At 42.6% G+C, this 25397-nt stretch overlaps 1 long non-coding RNA gene across 2 annotated transcripts in view; it reads right to left on the bottom strand.

Annotated features, from left to right (window-relative positions):
* Positions 1–25397, bottom strand: part of LOC125641738 (uncharacterized) — a 218379-nt gene that overhangs the window by 171119 nt on the left and 21863 nt on the right. The window contains exons 2-5 of one of the 2 annotated variants that reach the window (XR_007358138.2): positions 23687–23838; positions 22311–22390; positions 19878–20286; positions 18824–19289 (exon numbers count right to left, since the gene is read on the bottom strand). This is a non-coding gene — a long non-coding RNA (uncharacterized LOC125641738). Of the gene's footprint in view, positions 1–18823; positions 19290–19877; positions 20287–22310; positions 22391–23686; positions 23839–25397 lie in introns of those variants that run through there. The other variant, XR_012669671.1, reaches the window with a different exon arrangement.

Raw genomic sequence — 25397 nt, 5'->3', positions numbered from 1 at the left:
TGACATGGCTCTTTAAGAATCAAAGAGTCCAATTATAGAAAGAAGGACCCGAGAAATATTGGAAGAAACATTTGGAGGAACCCTGCTACTATTTTTAAAAGGGCACAGGGCCTTACAGTGAGGGTAGGACAAGGCTACTCTCTCTCCTAGCCAATTGGGGATGATATGGGAGAAAGCGACCAGCATAAATGCGCCTCCTCCCTCAGAGCAGGGCAGCTGTCTGCAGACATTGAAGGGAATAAGAAGGCTCCTACAGGGAGCAGAATCATGCAGGAGAAGAATGCCAAACCCTCTGACCCTGAGGACTAAGTGGAGCCAGCTGATGGATAATAATTGGTTGAATTACCCAGCTCCAAAAAGAGCACTGGAGACTCCAGGTGAGGAAAGAGGGCAAGAATTACTTGAACTGTCCAAGCTCCAGGAAGTGGGCTGGGCCCTCCTGCCATAAGGTGAGACAAAGTCTGAGAAATAAACTTGAGGAGACTGGGAACAGAGCTCAGAGGGCAAGCTTCAGTGGAACTCCAAAAGTGAGAAGCTCCTTTTCTTTATTTGGGACTTTGTTAAGAGATCTTTTTTTGGCACGTGTGATAATAAACAAGCCCTAATGAGGGTATCCTTGAATCAAGACTACCTGAAGTGAAGTTATTGGCACCCTGAGAAGGTAAACTGAGGCAAGGACTAAATACAACACCACACTAACTCAGCAGTGAGTGCTACACAGCAGGGATATCCTACAAGAGTGAAACAAAGGCAATATGGGGGTTGGGGATCTTGACTTTTTTAGCCAACTTCATCGTTTGTGGGGGGCAGGGAAGAGGCATGACTTATGTTTGAAGACTTGGGGTTAGAATTAATGCAATACAGTAGGCGTACCAGTACTTTAGGAGTCTTGGTAGGTTAGGATTGACCAGAGGAACTCTATTAAAATAGCGGCATCTCTATTAGCTGCATATGAGCAGAGTTTGGTGAGAAACATGAATATCTAGAAAACATTTGAAAAAATATGCAGTATAGATGTGAACATTGCGATCAAATAGAAAAGTAAGTAACTGACCATTATGGTTGATACATAAAAGGATTTGTTTCCTTGCATGCCTAAGAAATATGACAAAAGCAAAATATCAAATTAATGCTGAAATGTGCAAGTAAGGACATACACCCATGCACTACCAGTGATGCAGTGGAACTAAAAGACATTCTCAGAAATGTTGAAATGAAATACCTTAATGAGTGTGATGAATGCCACTAATTAAAATGTTATTTTAAGCCACTATTCAACATGCACTGTTTACTTAAGTTGGAGAAACAAAACTGCTCTATACCACCAGCTGGTTCAGTTATGTTTAATTGATTTTATTGTAAATAATAAATTAAAAAAGAATTGTAACAGAAGTGGGGTCCATCCAGCCCCTGGAACAAGAGGGAAGAGTTGCAGGTGAGGATTGGAGCCAAACTACATGGAAGCCCTCTTTGCCAGGAGAAGTTCTACCCTCCCAAACTTGTCTATGGAGGCACAAATGAGATCACTAGAATTCCTGTGCCTGTCGCTCGAGGGAGAAACATCCAAACAGATCCTAGGAGTCTGTCAAATTGGGGAGACGTAAGAAAAACAGTGGGATCTACAGAGGTAACTGGCCAGGGTAAAAGAGCAGCAACAAACCATCTGAATTATCAAACACATAGATGAATACAATATGTTGAGGAAAAGTTAACATGGCTTTTGTAAAGAGAAATCATGCCTCAATGTTACAGTTCTTTGAATGAGTCCAAAGACATGTGGACAAGGGTGATCCAGTTGATACCATGTACCTTGACTTTCAGAAAGCCTTTGAAAAAGCCCTTTAAGTAGAGCAAGCAGTCATCGGAAAAGAGAGAAGATCCTTTCATGGACCAGTAACTGGTTAGAAAAAAGGAAACAAAGAGTATGAATAAATGGTCAGTTTTTACAATAGAGAGGTAAACAGTAGGGCCTCACAAAGATCTGTACTGGAACCTGTGATGGTCATCATATTCAGAAATAATCTGGAAAAGGATGATACAAAGTTATTCAAGAAGATTAAGTCCAAAGTTGACTGCAAAGGGATCTCACAAAGTGGGTGACTGATCAACAAAATGGTTGATGAAATTCAATGTTGGTGAGTGCAAAGTAATGCAGATTGTTGGGATTTTTTAATATAATGCACATAAAATGATGGTGGGGAGGTCTAAATTAGCTGTTACCACTCAAAGATCTTGGCATCATCATGGCTAGTTCTCTGAAGACATCTATTCAATGTGCCATGGCAGTTCAAAAAGCTAATAGAATGTTAGGCACCATTATGCAAGGGGTAGATAAGACAGTAAAGATAGTTCCATGCCCACATCTTTAATAGTGTGCACAGTTCTGGGCACCCCATCTCAAAAGAGGTATTAGAATTTGAATAAGTACAGCGAAGGTCAACAAACGATTAGGGATATGGAACCACTTCCATCTGAGTAGAGATAGAGATGACTAAGGGGGGACGGATACGAGGTTTATAAAATTATGAATGATATGGAGAAAGAATTATTTACCCCTTTACATAACACAAGAATAAGGTCACCTAATAAAACTTGTTTGGAGCAGGTTTAGCACAAATATAAGGAAGTACTTCTTCACACAATGTACAATCTATTTGAGAAACTCATTTCCAGGTGGATGTTGTGAAGGCAAAAAATATAACTGGGTTAAAAAAAAATTAGATAAATTCATCAATTCTATTATCCAAGATGGTCATGGATGCAGCCCTCTGCTCTGGGTGTCCCTAAATCTTTGACTGTTAGAAGCTGGGACTGGACAATGGGATGGATCACTCGATAACTGCCTTGTTCCGTTCATTCTCTCTGAAGCATCTGGCATTGGCCACTGCTGGAAGACAGGACATTGGGCTAGATTGACCATTGGTCTGACCCAGTATGGCCGTTCCCATGTTTTTATCCTGTGTAAGGAAACTGTCAGCAGCTGCTGGGGCCTGAGAAGATAAAGGTACTCAGGAGGCCAGAGGGCTGGCCAGGGCTGTGTTACACCTGTAGGGGCAGATAGGGGCAAACACTTCTTATGTGTCCTATGTAAAACAGGACATAAAGCGTTAACTCTGGGGATCAGAATGCAGGGAAAACTGCTGATACTCAACCTGTCAGGGCATGGACATCAGCTAGGTATCTCAGATGTGGTGGAGATTGGACATTGGCAAAGGGGCTGCCCGTGTAAAACTGAGATGTTACAATGGGAAAAGCAGGGGTCTCAGAAAGGAGGGACTGGCCTGCAGCACAAAGATTAGGGCTGCCACGGGAGTTCAGGCAGTGGGGGTGATGAAAGCCCTTACGCTTATGCACCTGTTCCACTCAGCAGCAAGCCAGAGGGATCCAAGGGACAAAAATTGTTGCCGCTGAGATAACAGGAGTCAGTATGGCAACATAGATCGATACCAAACAATACATGATGGAGACTCAGCACTGTTTTCAAAAAGGAAGAAGGGCAGGACTGTGAACATATTGACCTAGGGCAGTAAGCTGAGGGTCAGACAGAAAGCCAGACAAAAGTGACAGGTACATAGTGAAAGAGGCAAAAGAGGGGTGAGAGGCTGACAAAGTAGGCTTTGCAGGAGTCCCAGTAAGAAAAAGCACTGGATTAAAGAGAAGTTTGGAGACCACCTGTGGTGGATGGAGCTTCCCATGTGGATGAAACTCATAGAGGGGGACATGATAGTAATGTGTGCCCTGAGACCAAGCAAGGTTTAGAAAGGGAGAGGGGATGGGGTATCTCATGGGCTGGCTAGCCCTTTAAAGGCAAGCTGGGCTTAGCTTGGCCCATGATCTACCAGTTACCCCTCAGCCTTGCCCATGATCTATCCATACAGGAGTAATTAGTTGAGTGCAGTGGAGTTAGAGTAGTAGAGGACTACTCAGAGATGAACTTAGCTTGGGGGAGAAACTGCAGAGAAGTCAGGACACTTCTACAATAAGGAAACCCACATGGAACAGGGTAGGTTCCTGTGAATGGGGGAGAAACCCTGAGATATGTCCTACAACAATCAGGGAGATCCCTTGGGGATGCTGCCAGAGTCCCTGGGGAAGAAGCAAGATAGAGAAGCTCTACAGGGGCCAGGAAAAGGGGCCAAGAAGCAGAGAACTCTAGCGGAGCCTGAGAGGGGTGGCAGAACTATTGATTTGGACTTTCAGTTGGATCTTTTGTTTCCCTGGAAGGGGACTGAAATGTGTGATGTGGCACAGGGCTGAGTTATAGAAGATGTTGATGAGAGGCAGACTGCCAGTAGGCAGTGCTGGTGATGAGGTCCCTTTGCAGCACTGCATTCTGACACAGGAGGATACTGGGATGGTGAGTACGCAACCTTAGAAGATCCTGTAGTGGTATTTCCAATCCTAATGATATGGTGTTAAAAAAGGTACCTATTATTTATTAACAGACAGCATGGACCGCATTCTAAGCTCTGTTACACCAGAATAAATCAGAATTAATCCTATTTACTTCAGGAGTATTATTCCTGAATAATAACTGAGTTCAGAATCTGGCCCTATATGTTCAAATTATATTCTAATCTCAAATTGTATGAAAAACTGAAATAGGCATTTACAAGACTTAGATTTTACTGTTTCTTTTCCTGGGACATGAGAAGAGAGTTTCAGAACAGAAAAATGCTAGTATTAAAAATGGGGAGCTGAGGAAATATTGTTTTCTAAGCAGCTCAGACTTCACTCCATTGATCAGATCTTTGCAGGTGCAAGGTATTGGTTACTACTTCCTGGGGCATATTGATTTCAATGGTATACTTTCTTCCTGTGTAAGCCTTCAGTAGACCGAGGGCATCAGTGATGGAGGGTTTGATCTTGAGAAAGTGCTGAATATCTACAGTTGATGAGTATCTTCAATTCCCAAAGAAGTCCTAATGAAGCCAATGGGAACTCAGAGCTCTCTGCCCTTAGCAAAATTACAGAAACTTGTAAGACTGAACTATAAGGGAGTTGTCATAAATATAAAAGGAAGGGTAACCACCTTTCTGTATACAGAACTATAAAGTCCCTCCTGGCCAGAGGCAAAACCCTTTCACCTGTAAAGGGTTAAGAAGCTAAGATAACCTTGCTGGCACCTGACCAAAATGACCAATGAGGAGACAAGATACTGTCAAAGCTGGTGGGGGGGCAAAGGGTCTGTCTGTCTGTGGGATGCTTTTGCTGGGACCAGAGCAGGAATGCAGGTCAGAACTCCTGTAAAAAGTTAGTAAGCAATCTAGCTAGAAATGCGTTAGATTTCCTTTTGTTTAAATGGCTGGTAAATAAGCTGTACTGAATGGAATGTATATTCCTGTTTTGGGGTCTTTTTGTAACTTAACGTTTTGCCTAGAGGGATTCTCTATGTTTTGAATCTGATTACCCTGTAAGGTATTTACCATCCTGATTTTACAGAGGTGATTCTTTTACTTTTTCTTTAATTAAAATTCTTTTAAGATCCTCATTGCTTTTTCCTTAAGATCCAAGAGTTTGGGTCTGTGTTGACCTATGCAAATTGGTGAGGATTTTTACCAAGCCTTCCCCAGGAAAGGGGGTGTAGGGCTTGGGGGGCTATTTTTGGGGGGAAGACGTCTCCAAGTGGGCTCTTTCCCTGTTCTTTGTTTAACAAGCTTGGTGGTGGCAGCATAGGTTTCAAGGACAAGGCAAAGTTTGTACCTTGAGGAAGTTTTTAACCTAAGCTGGTAAGAATAAGCTTAGGGGGTCTTTCATACAGGTCCCTACATCTGTACCCTAGAGTTCAGAGTGGGGAAGGAACCTTGACAGGAGTGCAACACACCTGTTCACAATCAGTTATTCTGTTACTTGTACTTTGTTACCTGAATGCTCAGGTATGAGAAGACCTGCATATTGCTCTGGCAGTGCAGAGGATCCTTAAAGTGGGTGTAAAAGTAAACCCACTAACACACTATGGCCTTAGGGTAACTGAGAATCAGGCTCAGATCATGTTTTCACCTGTTGGTCTTCTAAAATAAAGCTCACTGCTTTAGGAAAGCTGGCAACCCCCCCTACACACACTACAAGGAGACTAGACTTGGAAATCCTCAAGTCAAAATTAAAAGAGCATAACTTGAAATAGGGTGTGTTTATTTTCCTATACTAAAACAACTGATGGAAAAACTAAACTTGATGGGTGTGAAATAACATTTCATTGATTTTTCATTGGACATTTTCATTGATTGAATTAACATTTCATTGATTTCATTGGACATTTCATTGATTTTTCCACAGTTGTGTGTGTGACATATGCTTTAAATATTTGAGTCTCTGTGACCAAAAAAAAAAAAAGACAGTGAAAAAGCTTGAGTGATGGTATCGACCTAAATTGTCCCTGCAGCATTCTCCATCAAAATCTCCATGTCCAGAGTTCCCAGCATCTTCTGTTTCTAGGTCATCTTTTCAATGTAAAAGTCCGGATACTTGGTTGTGACTAAAAAAATAATCACAGAACGAAGTTCAGGTGTGTGTGCAAACTTTTAAAATACCTTTGTGCTTCCCTAATCCTGGGCTAGCTTTGCATCAAAACTGTCCTCTGGTGTGGCTGGTGTAACTTTTCCTGGCTGCCTATGGCTCTAAAGCTGCCAAAATGGCATGTCCTCCTTTCTCTCCAGGAATGCACCCTAATCTATCCATGCTGAAAGGTGGCACAGGAGCTGCTATGGTGGCTTCAGGCCACTGGAGGATCCTTCTACATGTATGCTGACTTTAGGGCCTGTTCATGCTAGTGTAGTACAGTGGAGAAAGTGGGTCCAAATAAGTTAATATTTTGTAATTATCAGCAACATTTCTAAAGAACTGTGTCATAGCTAAAGCTGAACAAAAAGTAGAGTTTCCATCCCACAGGAAATTCCCTGATTTCAAAGTTTGGAATCAGGACAAGAGTTGAAATCTGAATCTCATTAAATGAAATTTTGTATTTCAATAATTTCCAGTTGACAATTTCAATGAAATCTATATAGTCCTGTAAATTGTTTGCTTTAATTAAATCAGCATTTCCTAATAGAAGACTGCTTTGTTGGAAAATTTTCCACTAGCTGTACTAACAACGTTCATTCCATTTTAAGTTCTGTAATACACAATCACACCACTAACTTGCTGTACAAGATCAGCTGAATTGCTGATTATTATCTGAGGTGCTAAGCGAATATGTAATATTAGATAAATGGCTGGCCAGACTGCATCCTCCTATAATGGAATTCATGTGAAGGGGTGCAGGGGGAGTAAAAAAGGGAAAGAAAAAATTTATTACCAGCCATAGTACTCTTGCATTCCTGCTAGTTGGCCTCTTATGGCTCCATGCCATATTTAATCAATAGTCATAAATTTGCCTGAATTATTCTACCTTTTCTATCATGCAAAATGAAAATTACTGATTTCTAACAACATTGCACATGCTTGCCAAATCTTGGAATGGCATATTACATTAATACCATTGAAGGTTAGGGCCAGATCCTCAGTTGATTCATAGCTCTGCTGAAGTTAGTATTTGAAAAGCATTGATTGCATGTACTGAGGATCTCTCCCTGAATAATTTCATAGTACATAATATAAAGAAATCTGAGAGGCATTTTCTTAAGCTCTCATAAGAGAGAGCCTCCCTGATCAAAAAGAAACTAACACTCTTTGTCAAGGTTCCTTCCCCACTCTGAACTCTAGGGTACAGATGTGGGGACCTGCATGAAAGACCCTCTAAGCTTATTCTTACCAGTTTAGGTTAAACGCTGCCACCACCAAAGTGTTACAAAAAGAACAGGGGAAGTGCCCACTTGGAAATGTCTCCCCCCCAAAATATACCCCCAAGCACTACACCCCTTTTCCTGGAGAAAAATCCTCACCAATTTGCATAGGTGAACACAGACTCAAACCCTTGGATCTTAAGAACAATGAAAAGCAATCAGGTTCTTAAAAGAAGAATTTTAATAGAAGAAAAAAAAAGTAAAAGAATCACCTCTGTAAAATCAGGATGGTAAATACCTTACAGGGTAATCAGATTCAAAATATAGAGAATCCCTCTAGGCAAAACCTTAAGTTACAAAAAGATACAAAAACAGGAATATACATTCCATTCAGCACAACTTATTTTATCAGCCATTTAAACAAAACAGAATCTAAGGCATATCTAACTAGATTGCTTACTGACTTTTTACAGGAGTTCTGACCTGCATTCCTGCTCGGGTCCCAGCAAAAGCATCACACAGACAAAGAGACCCTTTTTTTCTCTTCCCCCCCGCCAAGCTTTGAAAGTATCTTGTCTCCTCATTGGTCATCTTGTTCAGGTGCCAGCAAGGTTATCTTAGCTTCTTAACCCTTTACAGGTGAAAGGGTTTTTCCTCTGGCCAGGAGGGATTTAAAGGTGTTTACCCTTCCCTTAATATTTATGACACTCTTTATTTAACTTTAAGAGAAGGAAAGGAAACTGCATTGCAGAAACAGATTCAATATATGGCACCCTGCCACTGGGTCAGAATTAGGCAGTTATACAAAGTGGACACTACATGTAAAACACCATTACCCATGTAAAACTAGTCCTAGATAAAGATGTTTGGTGTATTGACTTTGGCAATACTTGTATAGCTTATAATTCCAATAAAGTTATTGAATTTGAAGAAAATATGGTGCATGTATCATTCACAGCGAACAATAACCTACAGTTTGAAACCTGCTGTATTCATTTCCTTGTGCCATCATAAAAGCATATGATAATTCAGCTGGAAATCTGCATCTGATGAAGTGAGCTGTAGCTCACGAAAGCTTATTCTCAAATAAATCGGTTAGTCTCTAAGGTGCCAGTAGTACTCCTTTTCTTTTTGTAAATACAGACTAACACGGCTGCTACTCTGAAACCTCTCATCAAGAATGAGAATTTTAAAAAAAGGCATGGACAGCAGCAATCAGCTCACCCATTGAAAAAAATATTTTAGATTGTTACCAATAGCCTGATTGCTAAAATCTGGGAAAAAATGCATAGAAACCTAGACTCCTATTCCAGATCCTGGGCAGAGTCCATGCACACTAGCTTTTCCAGTGCAAGACAGCGGGGCTGAAATTCTTTTCATTTGCCCTAGACTACAGAGAGGTAGCAGAGCTGTTAATCATCAGTTACATAGTTTAGCAATGACAAAACCAGGGGAGGCTGATCTCACGATCAAGTTATATTCTACCAATGAAACCAAGTGGAACTTTAGCATTATAGGACCAATCCATCTCCCATTGAAGTCAAATTGAGTCATTCTGCTGACTCAAATGGAAGCTGGATTAAGCAGTAGGTCTTCAGTATTCACAAGTGTGTCACATTTCACCCTTTCTCTAGTGATTTAAAATGCAAGTCAGATCAGACCTGGTCCTATTATATTCAGATAATAGTATCAAAATCGCTTCAGTGAATTAGCCATATTTTACAGCACTAGAGTATAAATCAGAATCATTGTGGCTTTGTTTTGTGTTCTGTATGCCCTTTCCCTGGTTTTGTTACTGTTTTGTGGTATTTATGCAAACGACAATAAGTATACTGGAATAAAAGTCAGATCATTCCACTACTCATTCTTACTTTAAATAACTCTTAGCTTGGAATGGATTTCTCTTTCACTTGCCAGTATTTACCTTCCTGCACAGGGATATGCCAGAATGGAATGGCAGTGGGTCAGCCATCACTGCACTGCTACCCTTCACTCTTCCAGACCCTGTAAATCACTCCATATAAAAACATTTACAGTAAGCTACAGTAATTGTCCAAAACACTGTAGTAGCACTATTGTAAGTTGTAATGCCTGGGACAATTATAGAATACTCTAATTTACTATAAGTCATGAACTTTAAATGTCACTCAGTCAATGTTGCTGCTGAGGATAAGTTATTATAATGCCTGTTTCCCCATCTAAGGTATATCTTGAGTTGTGTCTCCTATCCTTAGTTGCCCACTCGCATCCTGTTCTTGTTAGTCTTGTCAATGTACAGTCATTTTGTTTTTGTCACATTGAGTAGCAGTCTTTATTCCTCACTATCTGTTTATGTGACTCCAGAGGTTGTTGCAAATCATAGGCAGTATTAGCAAAAAGCAGGAAATTAAATTCATCTGGCATCATATATATCCCGTCAAGGAGGCTGTTCCAAAGAATCCAGAAGATGACTAGGAATGACTTGCTCAGCTATGGCCTCCCTTAAAGTATAGAAAAAATAAGGCATGTTGAAACATACAAAGTGTGACTGGTGAAAAGTCTATTTCCATAATGATTTACAGATGCAAATCATGGGAAATAAATGCTGCTCACAAGAAGAACATTTAAGCTTTTGACATTTGGTCCTTCTGAAAACTCTTGTATCTCCTGGAGTGGGAAAAATGCCTACCTTAGAAATAGTATTAGAGAGATGCAGACCCTGGATGTCAGGGATCAAGATAGAAAAATTTTGAGAAAGTTATTGTGGAAGGAATAGTGGAGGGTCATCATAGTAGTGGCTAACCAGAAAGTAAATAGGTGGATCATGTGTGAGAGACCACTCAAAGGTCATCTTCTGAGTGCTCAAAGTTAGCAATGGAGTCTGAAGGTTTTAGAAAATTCTGCTGTGAGTAAATAACTTTTACTTAACCTTTTCATAGCCTTTAGGGCAACATTTCACAAAGAACCATATAAGTCATGTCCCTCATAAATAAAGTGTAGGGGCAAGGTTGCGGAAGACTGGCGAGGAGCTAAGTGGTGGACTGAGTATGTGACTGGATGTAAGCAGAGGATTCAGGCAGTTTCAATGAACTTTGTCCGACAGACCCTGCCAAAAGATATTGTAGCATAGCTCAGCATATTTTTGCCTGTAGATGATTCAGTTTATGTAATAAGCATAAATTATATATATAAGAATGTAACCAGCTGTTGACCTCATGTAACCCCGAGATAAGCGCGGAGAATATAGTGCCGCAGAGGACTCCCCCACAGTGGAGTCCTGCCTGGTCAGCTGTCCCGAACGGCCAGAGTCCCCTGCAGCCCCTCGGCGCATCCTAGGGACTCCCTGCGCAGATTGGAGCGTAAGTTCTTCCTTCCTTCAATAAAGCATAGTTTACTATTCTTAGGCCTGAGTGTCCTCCTTTTGCTGGTATCTTCCCCCCCAGCCCTTGCGGGCACATAAAGGTTCTATGGTAATTGCACAAAATACTGTAATACTATTGTAAGTTTTCAGTGTTTTGGACCATTACTACGGAATACTTCATTTAAACAAAAAAAGATGCATGTTTTACATAATTATCTGCAAGTACTATGGAATGGCAACCTTAATACCTGCCATGTAGTGCACTCTAGGCTCCCTGAAATCCTGAGAGGCCAATCAAAAGACACAAAGAGGAAAACCACTTCTAAATAGTGATGTTTTAATGATAGAACCTCAGATGTATCTCACCAAAGTCAATAGCTTTGGAACATGAAGGACTGACAGTCCCAAACAATGTCCGTGTATATATAAATATCTCAACCTGCTGAAAGCGGCAGCCATATAAGGTATTGCCCTGTCCATATTTTTTTTAAAAAACTGTCTCCTGAATGTGTGAGTGTGTTGTGCCTCTGAACCAAACCCTAATGAACTTGATGGCATTACAATTGGTGCATAGTAGTTTATATGCCTAAATTAAATTAAATTGGTTTTTGAAGATGGTAACTTTATCCCCTTATGGTGTCACTACAGGTTAAGGTTGCTTGGGTGCCTTACCTTCACCTTAAGGTATTTGAATTTCATTTTAGTTTAACTTTAATTCAAAATTTCTTAGGTTTATATTAGTTGATCTGAGGATAATTTCAACATCCCTGAAGCTTGTTTTTAAAAAATGGAAACTGAGGCCCAATGATAGGTGCCTAGTAGGATTTTCAAACATGCCTAAACAAGATTAGACACCTTACTCCCATTCATTTCCATGGGAGTTAGGCCTCTAAATATTTTTTAGGATCTGGGTGGAGTTAGGTGCCTAACTTTGTTTAGGCATTTTTGAAGCTCTCTAGACACCTATCTGCAGCTCTTGCGCCTAAATGCCTTTAAAAATCTGGTCCTATACAGTTTGGCTAAAGTCTCCCTAGAACTCTGTGGCAGATCTGGGAATTGAACTTCTACAGTTGTGAGGCTCCATATGCCTTATGTTAGATATGATGCCAATTCTAATTGCCAGGTCCAAAATTTCTCTCAGTTGTAAGAAAACAAGTGAGGCTTCCTTCCTAAAGCTATGCCTCCACTGTGGCTGTAAACATAAGTTTTCCTGTGGGTCATGCAGGGGAGTAAGAGACATTCCTAAAGTCATCTGGCATGTCAGTTATTTTAAGATAAGGGTTGTATATGATTGACCTGGATGACAAAGGAATACTACCCCTGCACCTCTAAATCTAACTACAGCCCTTTGAAAAAGCTATCTCTTGCAGATGAGAGGAGAAAAGATGGATTCTATTGCTCTCAATTAAATACTCTCCAGACAACCCTCTGGGTTCGGCTTTGCCTCTTCCGAGACTCTCTTCTCTCTCCCCGAGTGCCTTTTGCATTCCTTTGGGTTGCTCCCTGCTTTTTCCTGAGCAACCACTCTCAGACTTCTACCTGGAATCTTCCACAGGCCTCTGCCTGCCTGTGGTCTCTGGCTCCTAGCAGCTTTCTGCTCCCTTCTGTGGACAGCTCCCCACTGCTGTACTTCCAACTGATACTGTGTGCTGTGTTAATGCACCCAATTCTATCTTCCAAGAATTTCTCCAAGATTGGAGTTGCCTGAAGTTTCCGTGGGCTTTGCCTGCCTTTCCTTTGCATCTGTGTGATTTTTTTCAGACATCAGAATTTCATAAATTAAGCACTTAGTACCATATAAACAGATTCAATCCATGTTTCATTTACTTCAAATATTTATCCCTAGCAATTGCCTCTCCTGTGACAAAAGTGCTTGAAGCAAGAGTTGTCTTCAAGAGCTGAATTCATCTTTAACCTTGGTAAGTTCTTCTTTCACATGGCAGATTTTTGGGTATTCTTAGCTGGGAATTGATTCCTCCTGAGATAAGAAGGGAGGGGTACTTCTATTTTACAGAGTGAAATATAAATTGATTTTAAATTTAATCCTATAATCTATATATAATATTTCAAATATAGGAGATAGAAATGTGTCTGAAACATAATTGTCAAAGTATAATACCCTGGGCATCAAGGTGCAGATAAGTTCTAATTTTTTTTTGTCAGTTGTCTTTCAAAGAAATTGTTATGAGTATAGTTTTGCAGGTTGCAAGTGACTGTGAGGCCAACTACAGAGTAAAATTGGGGATGCAGGTAAAATAAGCTTTTTATAGACATTTCAAAGTCTGAATGTTGATCTCTAAGAAGCTTGTTTAATCAAATATAATTACAAGAAGGTAATGAAAAAAAATTGGTACCACTAAAACAGTTCCCTGAGAACTAGGCAGACTATAAAACCAGTTTTATTGACATTAGCAAAACTCTATTTTTTTAAAGTAGACAGCTATCCTCATTAGAAAAAAACCAGCATCTTCCAAAGTATAAGGTATAATTGAAAAGGGCAAACACAGAAGCAGTAAAGTAACAGTACAGAATTATTCAGTAAACTTTATCATGCTGAACCCTTAAATGTGTGAAAAAGTCGGATAACAAATCATGTAAGGGCTGTATGATTGGGAGGAACAGAAAAAGTGACATTGAAAAATGATGTCGCAAGAAGAAACAATGCTACTTTATAAAACATGATTGCATTTCCCAGGTGTTTTTTATAAGATAAGTCTGCCTCTAATTTTACATGTACTGTATTTTGCAGTGACTCTGAAGTTAGGATGATGAGATTAATTTAACCCTCATCTATCAGGATTGGGGAAGGGGAAAAAAATCCTTCATGCTGACTGTTAGCATCCCTCTCTCCGGGGGGCGGGGGGAGAAAGAGTGTGAGGTTGTTCTGAGAGGACATATTTAAACAAGAGGACATTAAAGGCTAGATCGGGACTTTGATTACATGCCCACACAGGAGAGGAAGGGGCAGGGAGTAACACACCCCACCTTCCAGGGATAGGTGGAGGGTGAGTGGGCAGAGTCTGCCTACCCTCACCATACTGACTAGCATAGAGAAGCCAGCACAGGAAGTGTTGGACATACCAGCAGCAAGGTGAGAGCTGGCAAGGAATTATCTCAGAGGGATGCCACTGAGGCACAATGCCTCAGAGGGCCACTTTGGGGATGGTTCTCATTATGAACCATCCCGTTCTTCAGGCTGTGCTATTTGGTTTAAAAATATATTTATGATGTTGCTTCTGGAGTTCTAGTGCCAACAATAAAGCTAGGTGGAAAAGGTTGAATTTGTGAGATTGAAATGTTTTAAATTTCTTTGAGCCCTGTGAGTCTCCCTGAATGTGATAAGGTCTGTGAGAAGTCTTGAAAATGCTACAGGCAATGAGAGAGCATCTGTGGAACGTGTACATCTGAAATTCATAACAGCAGATGCCCAGCTGTGTGCAAATGAGGTCCAATGATCAAGGAGATTTGTTGTTTGTGTACTCAGCTATATTAATTATGCACAAAAATTAGGCTTTCAATTGCATCTGCAGTTTTGTACATGGCCTTAGGCATCTGAAGATTTGATAAGGAAGCATGTTGTGTTCTTCTATGAGAGATAACTAGGGTATGAGGGTGTTTTTTCTTAAAGCCCCATCCTCGGCATCAGGTGAATTCATGAGAACATCTGCATTCATTTTAACTGAAGATAGGCTTCATCTGCACTGGGAGCTAGGACAAAGATTCCCCGCTTGTGTAGACCTACTCATTCTAGCTTTCATTGAGTTAACATGCTAAAAACAGCAGGATAGCCATGGTAGTAGGGACAGCAGCGAGCACAGGTTAGCCACTCAGAGCACATACCCACAGGGTCCAGATGTGTATGTACTCAGGGAAGCTGGCCTGTGCTACTGCAGCTCCACTATTTTTTAGTACGTTGGCTTGATGAGAGGCAGTGCAAGCATGTCTATGTGATCTGGGAATCATACCCCCACGTTTAAGTGTAGACATAGCCTAAGTGTCTAGTCAGCCTGGCTGCAGAGAAAAGCTTGAAAACATGACCGCTAAAACCAAAAACCAGAAGGCAAATAAGAACCCCAAATTTGCTCCTTTAAAATAAATAAATACATTAAAAAAAAACCCAACAACTTATTTTGAAGCCACTCATGATTTTTGAATGCTTGAGGTTGGCAATAACAAGACAATGAGAGCACTTCCAGCTTTATCTATCTCGAGGTCTAAAATTAAAGAAACCCAAAACAGCTTCTCCCCCCCATCCCTCACCATGAAACATTGTATATCTGATTTCTTGGCAGAGAGGAAAATTTTAGAAAAGTATGGTATGAATGAGGTGATCAGTATGAAGGTTTGAAAAATGACATGTTTCACATTTTAAAATACTTAATGTACTTGAAACATCACATCTTTAAAGTGACTGATTATAGAAATTCTACATTTATTTTATTCTTTTGTCCTTAATGAAGGTGTAGGCCTATTAGACTTGTTGACTTGTTAATTCTGAAGATAGTTTCAAGGAACAGTTGAACCTATCAGCCCTCTTTGGAGTTTACAACCTTCCTGATAGTTCTGGGAAGTTTATAATTGAGGAAATAGTCTAAACAGGAACTTGTAAACTCTGTAAAGCAAAAAACCTTGGTTCAGAGGGTATAAACTCTGCTAGCATAGCTGCTTAAACTACTGAAGCCTACAAAGAGATTCCAATGACAATTTCAATTGAAATAGAGTTGTGCTAGAAATTTCACACAATCTGTTTTCTTTGCCAAAAATGTGTCTTTGTCAGCCTGTTTAAATCAAAAATACCTTTGGCTTTAGAAATAGAATTTGGCAAGTGATTGATCACAGATAAGACAAAGTAATTGATCATCTCTTTCAGGGAATGGGAAAGTTTATAGAAGTGTATTAGGGTATGTCTACACTACGGAATAAGGTCGAATTTATAGAAGTCGTTTTTTTAGAAATCGGTTTTATATATTTGAGTGTGTGTGTCCCCACAGAAAATGCTCTAAGTGCATTAAGTGCATTAACTCGGCAGAGCGCTTCCACAGTACCGAGGCTAGAGTCGACTTCTGGAGCGTTGCACTGTGGGTAGCTATCCCACAGTTCCTGCAGTCTCCGCTGCCCATTGGAATTCTGGGTTGAGATCCCAATGCCTGATGGGGCTAAAACATTGTCGCGGGTGGTTCTGGGTACATATCGTCAGGCCCCCGTTCCCTCCCTCCCTCCGTGAAAGCAAGGGCAGACAATCGTTTCGCGCCTTTTTTCCTGAGTTACCTGTGCAGACGCCATACCACGGCAAGCATGGAGCCCGCTCAGGTAACCGTCACCCTATGACTCCTGGGTGCTGGCAGACGCGGTACGGCATTGCTACACAGTAGCAGCAACCCCTTGCCTTGTGGTAGCAGATGGTACAGTACGACTGGTAGCCGTCATCATCATGTCCGAGGTGCTCCTGGCCACGTCGGCTGGGAGCGCCTAGACAGACATGGGCACAGGGACTAAATTTGGAGTGACTTGACCAGGTCATTCTCTTTAGTCCTGCAGTCAGTCCTATTGAACCGTCTTATGGTGAGCGGGCAGGCGATACGGACTGCTAGCAGTCGTACTGTACCATCTTCTGCCAGGCAGGCAGGAGATGAGGATTGCTAGCAGTCGTATTGTACCATCTTCTGCCAGGCAGGCAAGAGATGAGGATGGCTAGCAGTCGTACTGTACCATCTTCTGCCGAGCAGCCATGAGATGTGGATGGCATGCAGTCCTTCTGCACCGTCTGCTGCCAGTCAAAGATGTAAAAGATAGATGGAGTGGATCAGAAGAAGAAATAGACCAGATTTGTTCTGTATTCATTTGCTTCCCCCTCTCCCCCGTCTAGGGGACTCATTCTTCTAGGTCACACTGCAGTCACTCACAGAGAAGGTGCAGCGAGGTAAATCTAGCCATGTATCAATCAGAGGCCAGGCTAACCTCCTTGTTCCAATAAGAACGATAACTTAGGTGCACCATTTCTTATTGGAACCCTCTGTGAAGTCCTGCCTGAAATACTCCTTGATGTAAAGACACCCCCTTTGTTGATTTTAGCTCCCTGAAGCCAACCCTGTAAGCCGTGTCGTCAGTCACCCCTCCCTCCGTCAGAGCAACGGCAGACAATCGTTCCGCGCCTTTTTTCTGTGCGGATGCCATACCAAGGCAAGCATGGAGGACGGTCAGCTCACTTTGGCAATTAGGAGCACATTAAACACCACACGCATTATCCAGCAGTATATGCAGCACCGCAACCTGGCAAAGCGATACTGGGCGAGGAGGCGACGTCAGCGCGGTCACTTGAGTGATCAGGACATGGACACAGATTTCTCTGAAAGCATGGGCCCTACCAATGCATGCATCATGGTGCTAATGGGGCAGGTTCATGCTGTGGAACGCCGATTCTGGGCTCGGGAAACAAGCACAGACTGGTGGGACCGCATAGTGTTGCAGGTCTGGGACGATTCCCAGTGGCTGCGAAACTTTCGCATGCGTAAGGGCACTTTCATGGAACTTTGTGACTTGCTTTTCCCTGCCCTGAGGCGCATGAATACCAAGATGAGAGCAGCCCTCACAGTTGAGAAGCGAGTGGCGATAGCCCTGTGGAAGCTTGCAATGCCAGACAGCTACCGGTCAGTTGGGAATCAATTTGGAGTGGGCAAATCTACTGTGGGGCTGCTGTGATGCAAGTAGCCCACGCAATCAAAGATCTGCTGATATCAAGGGTAGTGACCCTGGGAAATGTGCAGGTCATAGTGGATGGCTTTGCTGCAATGGGATTCCCTAACTGTGGTGGGGCTATAGACGGAACCCATATCCCTATCTTGGCACCGGAGCACCAAGCCGCCGAGTACATAAACCACAAGGGGTACTTTTCGATAGTGCTGCAAGCTCTGGTGGATCACAAGGGACGTTTCACCAACATCAACGTGGGATGGCCGGGAAAGGTGCATGATGCTCGCATCTTCAGGAACTCTGGTCTGTTTCAAAAGCTGCAGGAAGGGACTTTATTCCCAGAACAGAAAATAACTGTTGGGGATGTTGAAATGCCTATATGTATCCTTGGGGACCCAGCCTACCCCTTAATGCCATGGCTCATGAAGCCGTACACAGGCAGCCTGGACAGTAGTCAGGAGCTGTTCAACTACAGGCTGAGCAAGTGCAGAATGGTGGTAGAATGTGTATTTGGACGTTTAAAGGCGCGCTGGCGCAGTTTACTGACTTGCTTAGACCTCAGCGAAACCAATATTCCCACTGTTATTACTGCTTGCTGTGTGCTCCACAATATCTGTGAGAGTAAGGGGGAGACGTTTATGGCGGGGTGGGAGGTTGAGGCAAATCGCCTGGCTGCTGGTTACGCGCAGCCAGACACCAGGTGGTTAGAAGAGCACAGGAGGGCGCGGTACGCATCAGAGAAGCTTTGAAAACCAGTTTCATGACTGGCCAGGCTACGGTGTGAAAGTTCTGTTTGTTTCTCCTTGATGAAACCCCCCACCCCTTGGTTCACTCTACTTCCCTGTAAGCTAACCACCCTCCCCTCTTCCCTTCAATCACCGCTTGCAGAGGCAATAAAGTCATTGTTGCTTCACATTCATGCATTCGTTATTCATTCATCACACAAATAGGGGGATGACTACCAAGGTAGCCCAGGAGGGGTGGTGGAGGAGGGAAGGAAAATGCCACACAGCACTTTAAAAGTTTACAACTTTAAAATTTATTGAATGACAGCCTTTTTTTAGGGGGGGGGGGCAATCCTCTGTGGTGGAGTGGCTGGTTGGCCGGAGGACCCCCCACCGCGTTCTTGGGCGTCTGGGTGTGGAGGCTATGGAACTTGGTGAGGAGGGCGGTTGGTTACAGAGGAGCTGCAGTGGCAGTCTGTGCTCCAGCTGCCTTTGCTGCAGCTCAACCATACACTGGAGCATACTGGTTTGGTCCTGCAGCAGCCTCAGCATTGAATCCTGCCTCCTCTCATCACGCTGCCGCCACATTTGAGCTTCAGCCCTGTCTTCAGCCCGCCACCTCTCCTCCCGGTCATTTTGTGCTTTCCTGCACTCTGACATTATTTGCCTCCACGCATTCGTCTGTGCTCTGTCAGTGTGGGAGGACAGCATGAGCTCGGAGAACATTTCATCGCGAGTGCGTTTTTTTTTTCTTTCTAAGCTTCACTAGCCTCTGGGAAGGAGAAGATCCTGTGATCATTGAAACACATGCAGCTGGTGGAGAAAAAAAAAGGGACAGCGGTATTTAAAAAGACACATTTTATAAAACAGTGGCTACACTCTTTCAGGGTAAACCTTGCTGTTAACATTACATACATAGCACATGTGCTTTCATTACAAGGTCGCATTTTGCCTCCTCCCACCGCGTGACTGCCCCCTCAACCTTCCCCCCTCCCTGTGGCTAACAGCGGGGAACATTTCTGTTTAGCCACAGGCAAACAGCCCAGCAGGAATGGGCTCCTCTGAGTGTCCCCTGAAGAAAAGCACTCTATTTCAACCAGGTGACCATGAATTATATCTCACTCTCCTGAGGATAACACAGAGAGATAAAGAACAGATGTTGTTTGAATGCCAGCAAACATACACTGCAATGCTTTGTTCTACAATGATTCCCGAGTACGTGTTACTGGCCTGGAGTGGTAAAGTGTCCTACCATGAAGGACGCAATAAGGCTGCCCTCCCCAGAAACCTTTTGCAAAGGCTTTAGGACTACATCTAGGAGAACCGCAAATGCCAGGGCAAAGTAATCCTTTCACATGCTTGCTTTTAAACCATGTATAGTATTTTAAAAGGTACACTCACCAGAGGTCCCTTCTCCGCCTGCTGGGTCCAGGAGGCAGCCTTGGGTGGGTTCGGGGGGTACTGGCTCCAGGTCCAGGGTGAGAAACAGTTCCTAGCTGTCGGGAAAACCGGTTTCTCCGCTTGCTTGCTGTGAGCTATCTACAACCTCCTCCTCATCATCATCTTCTTCGTCCCCAAAACCTGCTTCCGTATTGACTCCATCTCCATTGAAGGAGTCAAACAACACGGCTGGGGTAGTGGTGGCTGAACCCCCTAAAATGGCATGCAGCTCATCATAGAAGCGGCATGTTTGGGGCTCTGACCCGGAGCGGCTGTTCGCCTCTCTGGTTTTCTGGTAGGCTTGCCTCAGCTCCTTCAGTTTCACGCGGCACTGCTTCGGGTCCCTGTTATGGCCTCTGTCCTTCATGCCCTGGGAGATTTTGACAAAGGTTTTGGCATTTCGAAAACTGGAACAGAGTTCTGATAGCACGGATTCCTCTCCCCAAACAGCGATCAGATCCCGTACCTCCCGTTCGGTCCATGCTGGAGCTCTTTTGCAATTCTGGGACTCCATCATGGTCACCTACGCTGATGAGCTCTGCATGGTCACCTGCAGCTTGCCACGCTGGCCAAACAGGAAATGAGATTCAAAAGTTCGCGGTTCTTTTCCTGTCTACCTGGCCAGTGCATCTGAGTTGAGAGTGCTGTCCAGAGCGGTCATAATGGAGCACTCTGGGATAGCTCCCGGAGGCCAATACCATCGAATTGTGTCCACAGTACCCCAAATTCGAGCTGGCAAGGTCGATTTAAGCGCTAATCCACTTGTCAGGGGTGGAGTAAGGAAATCGATTTTAAGAGCCCTTTAAGTCGAAATAAAGGGCTTCATTGTGTGGACGGGTGCAGGTTTACATCGATTTAACGCTGCTAAATTTGACCTAAAGTCCTAGTGTAGACCAGAGCTAAAACACTGAAAAGCAGCCTTGTCTGCATGTGCAGTGATTAATACAGAATGAACTATTTTTACTACACACACACACACCTTAGAGTCATTCCACTTTGTTAGGTAATGTAAGGCTGGATCATGCCTAGGGCGACCAGATGTAACGATTTTATAGGGACATTCCCGATATTTCAGGCTTTTTCTTATATAGAAGCCTGTTACCCCCCACCCTCTGTCCCGATTTTTCACACTTGCTGTCTGGTCACCCTAATCATGCCTGTGATTCTGTGCACATAAATCTCCCCTCCTGAGTAGAAATTGGACTCAGCAGCTTCTTAGATGGCATCCTCCTGTTCTCTGGAACCTGGGGAGGGTGCTTCATGGCCCTGGGGTGCACAAGTAAGGAGGGCACGAGCAGTGCAGGGGTGGAGGGCGAGTGTGCAGGCCACATTTTTCCTCCAACTGGAAAGGGAGTCACCATCTGGGGAAAATCCAGGCAGCACATCCACGCTGGATATGTACTGTTAGGGAGTGGCACAGTTGGTGAACCAGCAGGAGCATTGTGGCACATAATTTCCACGTGGATGAGCCCTGCTTCTCACTGATCTCTTGGATGTATGTGCAGCCTGAGGAATCCATGAGATTTGGGAACCATATCAATGACCTATTCTGGAGGGCTGAGGAGAGGCACTTGCCATTCTTTGACTAAATGTTTTTGGAGAAAACTCTAAGCAGCTGTGGAGAAGTATTCCTGCTCTTTACTTGCTTCCTATATATTTTCCCCACAAAGGGGCAAACTCATCAGTAACATAAGGGGCTAATTTGTGGCCATTCCAGCAGAGATGCACTGCAGGGAGTGTGTGAAGATCTATACCAGCTTCGTTCACCTATATAGGTAGCTACAGGCATAGGGAGGACAAAAGGCAGAGCTGACCTGCACTGGAAGGAGTGCTGACTACATCTGTTGCATATGCCTGCCAAATCGTGCCATCGGCCAGGCTCCCCACAGCACCCAGCTTTCCAGTGGAGAAGCTTGCATTTGTATATAGTTCTGTACATTCTGGAGACACTGGACTTTAAGGTTATGACATGTTTATATACAAAGCTCATTTAGGTCAGCTATATTTATTCCTTTCCCTCATAGGTCTATAAAGTTCAACTCTGGTAACTAAAGCACCTAGCTTTACAAGCTAAGGACTATGAAAATTAATCCTAATAAAAACATTTTACAACTCTAAAACATGCCTAAAATAGTTTGTCTTTAACCTAAGTTGCATATACAGAACACACAGCTGTGTGTACTGTAAAAGGTTTTATTGGCTCTCATTTGGGAGGACTAATGACTTCACCACTCATTAGTCATGCAATCATCCCCAAATCATGACAATAAATCATAACGCACCACACTTTCATATGATTATATAAAATCATCAAATAAAAGCCACAGTATTTCCTTATATTTTTCACACCAGGAATATTAGAAATTGGAAAGGAATCCAACTCTTGTAATTCACCTGAAATGTTGTTTTAACGGAAAGCGCATTTGTTCTGTTCAAAAGGAACTTCAGCCTCCAAGGAAAACAGCCCTTAATTTCTGAGGGAAACAAGGGGAAAAGATTGAGTTTTTATGGATCGTTGGGGGCTCTAATAACCTGATCCAAAACACATTGAAGTCAATGGAAAGAGCCGATTGGCATCTCTTAAGGTCAAACCTATAACCCATTGAAGATGGTGGATCTCCACAAAGGGTGTAGGAGAATCCTGTGGAAGTTTCTAATGGAGCACAACATGTATGAGGGGAAAAAACAGGGAAGGCCTGGGAGGCAGTATCTACAGGTGGGAATTTGACTGCAAATGTGAAGTGTGAGATTAGTGCATGAACTCATTCTTTGCAGTGACAGAGTAACATAAGAATCTTTATGGGAGAAAAATGGTAGTGCATGGGGATATTTTTATGGTGAGTAGAGAGGTTGCACAGGGGGGATGTGTTTACTGATTAAATCAAGAACCTCATGTGTCAACTGGTTTATCAATTGTCAAGGATGGAGCAGTAGCCTTAATATTCATTTCCCTGGCTTTTACTGGACTGTGTTACACCATTCAGGTAACTTAAAATGTGAGGCTTGTGTTATTTATTTTAAACATCTTAGCTCTTGCTTTAGATTCTAAGTTTGTAAAGACAGAGCCTGCCTGTTTCATTTTGTTCTGCTCTATCAGAGAAGTGTGCATTTATTGTGCAATGAGATCAAAGCTAAGTATACAGAAGGTTAAATATCTGTTACCTGAAATATCCTGTATTGCAGATGGATCCCATTTCAAGGGAAATAAAAGGCCCATTTAGTAAATCTAGCATTTGGTGAGTTTACAATTCACTTCTCTGCAGGTTACACTGAACAAAGGCAAAACTGCTTCATCCTCACAATGACTAGCTACAGTAAAGGATATCATTAGTTCATGGCACAGTACTGATTTCAGGGCAGAATGGTCACTAGTGACTTTTTGTGTAGCCCTGCTCCTGAAGAGACTAATGAGAAGAATGTGTGTGTCAAAAAAAGATATCTTTCTGCATCAACTTTAAACTGCAGTAGACAACGGTAAGATATTGCACAGGACAGGGAATGTTGCCTAGTGGCTAGAGCAGAGTATTACGAGGGAAAGCTCCTGAATTCTTTGGTTCTGTTGTTGATTTGCTTTGCAAGATTAGATAAATCAAATAAAGACCAGCTCTGAGTCTACCTCTATGTTTGTACAGCACCTAGAATGGTGACCTATCTTGATTGAGTCCACCGACCACTATTAGAATATACTATTAAATAATAATGCAGTCTTCCGTACTCCAGGGTTTACCATTTAGTACTTGGTACAAAATACTTTAAGAGATGCAACTAACCTAAAATGTCCAGATGCCTTTTTCAGCCATTGCATATTGGTACAGACGTTGGCATGAAGAAAAGTTGTCTGCGTGCAGCAACTTCAGAAACAGACACCCAGAGCGGCACAGTAGGGGCCAGAAGGGAATTGCTGCCAGACCTGCTGATCCTCCTAAAAGTTGGTAGAAATAATAGGAGTATGAGGGTTAATAACTGGAGCAAGGAGAGGAGCAAGAATATATCTCACTAGCTGAGCCTATATTGAACCACCTTGTTGCAGGGGAACAGGCTGATTCTCAGCTCAAACCAGATCAGCACCTCTAGCATCAATGAAATTCTTGTCAAGTAACGTGGGTAAGTTAATGCATTAGCATACTCTCAGTTGACATTGCGTTAAGTTCTGCCAAATTTACGTCTTGTGGAATCCCACATGTTCATATGAAAGTGGAATCTGGGCCTTTGTATCCTCTTCACATTTGAGTTTTTTCTAGTACTAGGAAGTTAGTTTACTTATTTATCTTGTAAATAAGGAAGAGATTGTGGGTACTTGTTCAAAAGAATGGCAGTAGGTTTTAGCTGCTTGAGCCCAAGGGAATGCCAACCCCATGCAATGCCTTGAAAGGATGGATTTAATTACTAAGAAAGTAATGAGGAGGTTTTGGGCTTGTTTAGTTTTTAAAGAAAGCTATTTAAGATTTGAATCAATCCATGGGATGATACTTGAGGTTTAGGCAGAGCCAGTCCTTCATTGTGAAATAAAAATGTATTAACTACTAAACCATATGTCTGGACATACTGTAAGATAGGAACAAGGAAGGGGAAGGTATGTCCATATCCATGGCATATTGAAGCATGTTGAAGCATTTACTGTCCCTCCCACCTGACCACTAAGGTCAGCTCTAGTGAGGGCTCTGCATCACTTTCTGTAAAACGGTGTTTATTTCTCTCCAGACATCCTTTTTCTTGTTCATCACATTCCACTTGGAGTCCATGTGCATGAACAACATTTAGGGGGGCATACTGAATAGCAAACAACCAAAATTATCCTGTCACTTACCCTATCCACACCATATTCCCACATCACTATCAAACTATAGCAACTCCATTTCTAGTAAGAGGCTAAATACATCGAGGATTGGCACTAAGCCCCTTTTTTGTTCATGCTGGGGCTCCATGCACTTACAGAAATGCAGAAAGTCGTACCCTGGTGCCTTTTTGCAGATGATGTAGCGCTCCTAGGGGAGAGCAAAGATGAAGTGGAAGAAGATGGAAAGATGAGATAAATGTGCATAATTGAAAGACATTTCATGAAAATCAGCATAAATAAGACAGTATATAGTCTGCAGAGTCAGTGATACTTTGCGGGAAGACAACAAGATTAAGTCAGGTTGGGCGGAGGGGAGCCACTGCAAACAGTACAGAAGTTCGGGTACCAGATACAGTGAACTTACCAATGAACTTATAAGCAGAACAAGAAAGGCATGAACTAAATGGGGAGAAGTGGGTGAAATGAAGTGATAGGAGAACACTTATCAAATTGAAAAGTAAGAGCTAAGACTAATGCTTTTGTATAGCTCAAATGGTAGGTACCAAGGAAGAGAGAGGAGCAGATCTTGAATGCAGTGGAAATGAAAGTGTTAGATGGATGCTTGGAGCTGCAAGGATGAACCATGTTTGGAATGAACAAATTAGAGGAAGTGTGACAGAGTTACTGATGATAGAAAAGCTGAG

Source organism: Caretta caretta, chromosome 8, assembly GCF_965140235.1.
Source record: "Caretta caretta isolate rCarCar2 chromosome 8, rCarCar1.hap1, whole genome shotgun sequence".
Classification (NCBI taxonomy): Eukaryota; Metazoa; Chordata; order Testudines; family Cheloniidae; genus Caretta; species Caretta caretta.
This window is presented reverse-complemented; position numbering and strand designations above follow the sequence as displayed.